This window comes from Coregonus lavaretus (assembly GCF_964263955.1).
Source record: "Coregonus lavaretus genome assembly, chromosome: 39".
NCBI lineage: Eukaryota > Metazoa > Chordata > Actinopteri > Salmoniformes > Salmonidae > Coregonus > Coregonus lavaretus.
The window spans coordinates 10,349,160-10,356,714 of NC_140026.1; positions in this window are offsets into that span (position 1 = coordinate 10,349,160).

Genomic DNA, 7,555 nt, shown 5'->3' on the forward strand with positions numbered 1-7,555 from the left:
AGAGACACAGAGAGAGAGAGAGAGAGAGAGAGACAGAGAGAGAGAGAGACAGAGAGAGAGAGAGAGACAGAGAGAGACAGAGAGACAAAGAGAGAGAGAGAGAGAGAGGAGAGAGAGACAGAGAGAGACAGAGACAGACAGAGAGAGCGAGAGACAGAGACAGAGACAGAGACAGAGACAGAGAGAGAGAGAGAGAGAGAGAGAGAGAGAGAGCTGCACTTCCTAACCTCCTGCCAAATGTATGACCATATTAGAGACACATATTTCCCTCAGATTACAGCGATCCACAAAGAATTCGAAAACAAACCCAATTTTGATAAACTCCCTTATCTACTGGGTGAAAAACCACAGTGTGCCATCACAGCTGCAAGATTTGTGACCTGTTGCCACAAGAAAAGGGCAACCAGTGAAGAACAAACACCATTGTAAATACAACCCATATTTATGTTTATTTATTTTCCCATTTGTACTTTAACTATTTGCACATTGTTACAACACTGTATATATACATACTATGACATTTGAAATTTCTTTATTCTTTTGAAACTTCTGAGTGTAATGTTTACTGTTAATATTTATTGTTTATTTCACTTTTGTTTACTATCTACTTCACTTGCTTTGGCAATGTTAACACACGTTTCCCATGCCAATAAAGCCCTTAAAATTGAATTGAAATTGAATTGAATTGAAATTGAATTGAAATTGAATTGAGAGAGATAGAGAGAGAGAGATAGACAGAGAGAGAGACAGAGACAGAGACAGAGAGAGAGAGAGAGAGAGAGAGAGAGAGAGAGAGACAGAGAGAGACAGACAGAGACATAGAGAGAGAGAGAGAGAGAGGTAGAGAGAGACAGAGAGAGAGAGCGAGAGAGAGCGAGAGAGAGAGAGACAGAGGTAGAGAGAGAGACAGAGAGAGCGAGAGAGAGCGAGAGAGAGAGAGAGAGAGAGAGAAAGAGAGGTAGAGAGCGAGAGAGAGAGAGGTAGAGAGAGAGAGAGAGAGAGCGAGAGAGAGAGGTAGAGAGAGAGAGAGAGAGAGAGAGAGGCAGTCCGCCAGTTGGGGTTGGCTGCTGTAGAGTACGACCCTACCTCACACAGGAAGCGGCGCCAGTCCTAATCCAGGCACTTATCCTCTTCCGTCTGGACTACTGCAACTCGCTGATGGCTGGGCTCTCCGCTTGTGCCATCAAACCTCTGCAACTGATCCAGAACGCTGCAGTCCGCCTGGTTTTCAAACTTCCCAAGTTCTCCCATGTCACCCCCGCTCCTCCGCACACTCCACTGGCTTCCAGTCGAAGCTTCCCCTCCCTACCTTCAAGATATGCTTAAGCCCTACACCCCAACCCGAACACTCTGTTCTACCACCTCAGGTCTCTTGACCCTCCCACCCCTATGGAAGGGCAGCTCCCGCTCAGCCCAGTCCAAGCTCTTCTCTGTCCTGGTGCCCCAATGGTGGAACCAGCTTCCCCCTGAAGCTAGGACAGCAGAGTCCCTTTCCATCTTCTGAAAACATCTGAAACCCTCTTCAAAGAGTATCTTAAATAATCCCCATCCTCAACTTGACCCCCCCCTTCTAGCCCTGTCTCTACTGATAGCTACGTTATTGAGGAAAAATGTACTTTCTATGCCTGTGAAATGTGGTTGTCCCACCTAGCCTTAAGATGAATGCACTAACTGTAAGTCGCTCTGAATAAGAGCGTCTGCTAAATGACTAACATGTAAATGACTGATGTGACAGCATGCACTAAACCAGAGAACGCAGTTATCAAGATAAATTATAGCTAAATAATGTTATTCAAGTGGGACTTGAAAAAAACTGAAGAGCACTTAAAACAGAGTTTGCGCTAATGCAAAATGAATTTACAGTGGCTTGCCGAAAGTATTCACCCCCCCCCCTTTGCATTTTTCCTGTTTTGTTGCCTTACAACCTGGAATTAAAATTGATTTTTTGGGGGGGGTTGTATCATTTGATTTACACAACATGCCTACCACTTTGAAGATGCTAAATATTTTTGATTGTGAAACAAACAAGAAATAAGACAAAAAAACAGAACTTGAGCGTGCATAACTATTCACCCCCCCCCAAAGTCAATACTTTGTAGAGCCACCTTTTGCAGCAATTACAGCTGCAAGTCTCTTGGGGTATGTCTCTATAAGCTTGGCACATCTAGCCACTGGGATTTTTGCCCATTCTTCAAGGCAAAACTGCTCCAGCTCCTTCAAGTTGGATGGGTTCCGCTGGTGTATAGCAATCTAGTCATACCACAGATTCTAAATTGGATTGAGGTCTGGGCTTTGACTAGGCCATTCCAAGACATTTAAATGTTTCCCCTTAAACCACTCGAGTGTTGCTTTAGCAGTATGCTTAGGGTCATTGTCCTGCTGAAAGGTGAACCTCCGTCCCAGATCTCTGGAAGACTGAAACAGGTTTCCCTCAAGAATTTACCTGTATTTAGCGCCATCCATCATTCCTTCAATTCTGACCAGTTTCCCAGTCCCTGCCGATGAAAAACATCCCCACAGCATGATGCTGGTGTTCTCGGGGTGATGAGAGGTGTTGCGTTTGCGCCAGACATAGCGTTTTCCTTGATGACCAAAAAGCTCAGTCTGACCAGAGTACCTTCTTCCATTTGTTTGGGGAGTCTCCCACATGCCTTTTGGTGAACACCAAATGTGTTTGCTTATATTTTTCTTTAAGCAATGGCTTTTTTCTGGCCACTCTTCCATAAAGCCCAGCTCTGTGGAGTGTACGGCTTAAAGTGGTCCTATGGACAGATACTCCAATCTCCGCAGTGGAGCTTTGCAGCTCCTTCAGGGTTATCTTTGATCTCTTTGTTGCCTATCTGATTAATGCCCTCCTTGCCTGGTCCGTGAGTTTTGGTGGGCGGCCCTCTCTTGGCAGGTTTGTTGTGGTGCCATATTCTTTCCATTTTTTAATAATGGATTTAATGGTGCTCCATGGGATGTTCAAAGTTTCAGATATTTTTTTATAACCCAACCCTGATCTGTACTTCTCCACAACTTTGTCCCTGACCCGTTTGGAGAGCTCTTCATGGTGCCGCTTGCTTAGTGGTGTTTCAGACTCTGGGGCCTTTCAGAACAGGTGTATTTATACTGAGATCATGTGACAGATCATGTGACACTTAGATTACACTCAGGTGGACTTTATTTAACTAATTATGTGACTTCTGAAGGTAATTGGTTGCACCAGATCTTATTTAGGGGCTTCATAGCAAAGGGGGTGAATAAATATGCACGCACCACTTTTCCGTTATTTATTGTTTAGAATTTTTTGAAACAAGTTATTTTTTTCATTTCACTTCACCAATTTTGACTATTTTGTGTATGTCCATTACATGAAATGCAAATAAAAATCAATTTAAATGACAGGTTGTAATGCAACAAAATAGGAAAAACGCCAAGGGGGATGAATTATTTTGCAAGGCACTGTATGTGGACTTGACTGCAAATCCTAAATCCATGAAAGATCAAATCAATATCATGAATGATCAGCATCAGGTCAAACTGAATGAGAAACAATCTTGGACAGATGGAAGGAGATATTTTCTGGAAAGATGTTTTCATGTATCAATAACATCAGTCAGACTATTCTTGGACCAGTAATAAAGGGAAACGATAACATGTATACAAACAGTGGTTATAATGTCTTGCCCAACTCACGCCTCTCCCTTGAGATTATGACTTAGCCTAGGTTACCCCTGCTTCAGGCCTATTACCTACGGGCGTTGCCCTTCCAGCGCAGTCCCGATCCCGGTAACCCACTGATACCAGCCACAGCTGGACTGGGAGAAACCTTTTTTTATTAAAAACCACTCAGCGGGACGTCAACCCTGGGGTAGGGCGACCCGCAGTTCATCAGGCTCTCCTAGGGCAATAAGACCAGGAAAACTTGAGGGTTAGTGTTATGATGAGTTTCTCAGGTATCAAAGAATCAAGGATGCAAGAATTTACTTAAGACATTCTGTGGAGATTTCATACCAAGTATTTATTGAATCACGAGCTCGTGGGTTCATCTAACAAACGGACATGGCTTTGCCCTTCGTCAGTTGAACTAAGTTAACAAAGAAGACCCTCTATCTTATATACCCTCTTGGTCCTCCTTCCTTTCACATACATCTGGAAACCATCATAGGCCTCCCTGTCTCTGTTCATATTAACCTTTGACCTCAGGTCACTACATCCTGTCCATCACTCACACTACCCTGACCATCACTCACACTACCCTAACCATCACTAATCTACTTTGACATAATGGAATGTAGACTTCCTGGCACCAAACCACTCATCTCTTAACTCTTCCTCTGTCCTCACAACACTATGGCATGACATCATTATACCATAAAAATTATCATATCAATCCACTCTTTTTTTTTCTTCTTTTTTTTGTGGTGTGACATGACTTAACCCACAACAATGCACATATAACTTTATATAAAATACAATATTCTCCCATCAGTAGTACACACATCTCTGACTAGATCCTAAACTATGCTAGATAATTGAGAATTGATTCCTTCCACATTTCATACCTGAATCCAACTCGATTCGTAGTTCAATAAGGGCAATAAGACCTGGAAAACTTGTTGTTATTAAATAAATACCTTCGTTTTACACCCCCGGGTGAGCGTCACAAACCCTTCACCTGTGGATCTGGAGTTACTCACCGTAATGGGACCTAGTGTCCCACGAGACGAAGGAGGTACAGTGGGGAAAAAAAGTATTTAGTCAGCCACCAATTGTGCAAGTTCTCCCACTTAAAAAGATGAGAGAGGCCTGTAATTTTCATCATAGGTACACGTCAACAATGACAGACAAAATGAGAAAAACAATTCCAGAAAATCACATTGTAGGATTTTTAATGAATTTATTTGCAAATTATGGTGGAAAATAAGTATTTGGTCAATAACAAAAGTTTCTCAATACTTTGTTATATACCCTTTGTTGGCAATGACACAGGTCAAACGTTTTCTGTAAGTCTTCACAAGGTTTTCACACACTGTTGCTGGTATTTTGGCCCATTCCTCCATGCAGATCTCCTCTAGAGCAGTGATGTTTTGGGGCTGTCGCTGGGCAACACGGACTTTCAACTCCCTCCAAAGATTTTCTATGGGGTTGAGATCTGGAGACTGGCTAGACCACTCCAGGACCTTGAAATGCTTCTTACGAAGCCACTCCTTCGTTGCCCGGGTGGTGTGTTTGGGATCATTGTCATGCTGAAAGACCCAGCCACGTTTCATCTTCAATGCCCTTGCTGATGGAAGGAGGTTTTCACTCAAAATCTCACGATACATGGCCCCATTCATTCTTTCCTTTACACGGATCAGTCGTCCTGGTCCCTTTGCAGAAAAACAGCCCCAAAGCATGATGTTTCCACCCCCATGCTTCACAGTAGGTATGGTGTTCTTTGGATGCAACTCAGCATTCTTTGTCCTCCAAACACGACGAGTTGAGTTTTTACCAAAAAGTTATATTTTGGTTTCATCTGACCATATGACATTCTCCCAATCCTCTTCTGGATCATCCAAATGCACTCTAGCAAACTTCAGACGGGCCTAGACATGTACTGGCTTAAGCAGGGGGACACGCCTCGCACTGCAGGATTTGAGTCCCTGGCGGCATAGTGTGTTACTGATGGTAGGCTTTGTTACTTTGGTCCCAGCTCTCTGCAGGTCATTCACTAGGTCCCCCCGTGTGGTTCTGGGATTTTTGCTCACCGTTCTTGTGATCATTTTGACCCCACGGGGTGAGATCTTGCGTAGAGCCCCAGATCGAGGGAGATTATCAGTGGTCTTGTATGTCTTCCATTTCCTAATAATTGCTCCCACAGTTGATTTCTTCAAACCAAGCTGCTTACCTATTGCAGATTCAGTCTTCCCAGCCTGGTGCAGGTCTACAATTTTGTTTCTGGTGTCCTTTGACAGCTCTTTGGTCTTGGCCATAGTGGAGTTTGGAGTGTGACTGTTTGAGGTTGTGGACAGGTGTCTTTTATACTGATAACAAGTTCAAACAGGTGCCATTAATACAGGTAACGAGTGGAGGACAGAGGAGCCTCTTAAAGAAGAAGTTACAGGTCTGTGAGAGCCAGAAATGTTGCTTGTTTGTAGGTGATCAAATACTTATTTTCCACCATAATTTGCAAATAAATTCATTAAAAATCCTACAATGTGATTTTCTGGATTTTTCTTTCTCAATTTGTCTGTCATAGTTGACGTGTACCTATGATGAAAATTACAGGCCTCTCTCATCTTTTTAAGTGGGAGAACATGCACAATTGGTGGCTGACTAAATACTTTTTTCCCCCACTGTATAGTCACCATGTCGTGCCTTAGCCTAACATCCTAAGACGTTTTTCATACACACCCCACGCATGGACCCACACGGTAACAAAGAGAGGAAAACCCTCTGGTCTCTTTTGGTCGGTGGCCCCTCGAGAGGAAATGCACCGCCTGTATTTATTCAAGCAAAGCCCTTTACAATCAGTCTACTTATCCTATGATTACCCAACCTTGAGGAAACCCAATCCTGCAAAGCACCCCCACACCATAACACCTCCTCCTCCATGCTTTACGGTGGGAACTACAGACACGGAGAACATCCGTTCACCCACACCGCGTCTCACAAAGACACAGCGGTTGGAACCAAACCTCTCTAATTTGGACTCATCAGACCAAAGGACACATTTCCACAGGTCTAATGTCCATTGCTCATGTTTCTTGGCCCAAGCAGGTCTCTTTTTCTTATTGGTGTCCTTTAGTAGTGTTTTCTTTGCAGCAATTCGACCATGAAGGCCTGATTCACACAGTCCCCTCTGAACAGTTGTTGTTGAGATGTGTCTGTGACTTGAACTCTGTGAAGCATTTATTTTGGGCTGCAATTTCTGAGGCTGGTAACTCTAATGAACGTATCCTCTGCAGCAGAGGTAACTCTGGGTCTTCCATTCCTGTGGCGGTCCTCATGAGAGACAGTTTCATCATAGCGCTTGATGGTTTTTGCGACTGGACTTGAAGAAACTTTTAAAGTTCTTGAAATGTTCTGTATTGACTGACCTTCATGTCTTAAAGTAATGATGGACTGTCATTTCTCTTTGCTTATTTGAGCTGTTCTTGCCATAATATGGACTTGGTCTTTTACCAAATAGGGCTATCTTCTGTATACCCCGCTCCCCTACCATAACACAGCCAAGACTGTCCTCTTGTGCCACCTCTTCAATAGGTTCACGTTGTAAATCTGTTGGGGTTTCCGTCTCCCCCGCTGCCGTCCGCAGTAATTGACGGGTCCCAGCTTCTCACCTCGTACGGCCCGTGCTGCCAGGAACTTACTTTCTGCCGTGGGGATTAAGACCGGCACCTTGTCTCCCACCTGGAATTCTCGGGGCTGTTGGTTCCCCGATTGTAGGGCTGGACTTGGGCCTTCTCCATATGTTCTACCATGCTGCGTAAGGGGGTTGGCTTGGCTTCCCACACCTCCTTGACGAGGTCCAGTAGGCCGCGTGGCCTCCTACCGTTGAGGAGTTCAAAAGGGGAAAACCCGGTGGATG